This window comes from Condylura cristata, unplaced genomic scaffold, assembly GCF_000260355.1.
Source record: "Condylura cristata isolate star-nosed mole 26May11 unplaced genomic scaffold, ConCri1.0 scaffold00003, whole genome shotgun sequence".
Lineage (NCBI taxonomy): Eukaryota > Metazoa > Chordata > Mammalia > Eulipotyphla > Talpidae > Condylura > Condylura cristata.
Window position 1 is genome coordinate 78197552 of NW_004567104.1, and position 565 is coordinate 78198116.

At 70.6% G+C, this 565-nt stretch overlaps 1 protein-coding gene across 1 annotated transcript in view; it reads right to left on the reverse strand.

The window, feature by feature from the left end:
- CBS (cystathionine-beta-synthase) overlaps window positions 1-565 on the reverse strand; it is a 25510-nt gene that overhangs the window by 5065 nt on the left and 19880 nt on the right. The gene's annotated exons all lie outside the window — the stretch shown is intronic.

Sequence of the window (565 nt, forward strand, 5' to 3'; positions counted from 1 at the left end):
TCCCCGAGCCCGCGTGTCCCCGAGCCCGCGTGTCCCCGAGCCCGCGTGTCCCCGAGGCCGCATGTCCCATAGCCCGCGTGTCCCCAGGCCGTGTGTCCCCGAGCCCGCATGTCCCCAGGCCGTGTGTCCTTGGTGCCGCCCCCTCACCCGCACGGTGACTCGGGAAGTCATCAGCGTTTCACAGCATCAGCCCCGGGGCTCCCACCGTCTGGGAATTTGCCCTTTTCCCTGCCGTCCGGAAAGCTCGCCCGGTTTGAAGTCCTTGGCCGCAGAGTTCTCGAGGCCTTGCCCGCTGCCCAGTCCTCTGTCCACTCCGTCGGCCTCTCCCTGCGCAGTGAGCAAGGTCTCCTCTGCAGATGCAGGTGGTCGCCGAGCTGAAGACTGAGCAGGACCCCAGCTGCTCTGAGCCCGAGGCGGAGGGGGTGAGCCCCTCGCCCGGGGGCGCACAGACGCCGATGGACGCGGACAAGCAGGCCATTTACAGGTAGCCCCCCGCGGGCACGGGGGCAAGCGTCATGCGGTCGCCCGCGCTCGCTCGCGCCCTCCGCTGTGGGGAGGCGGGGCG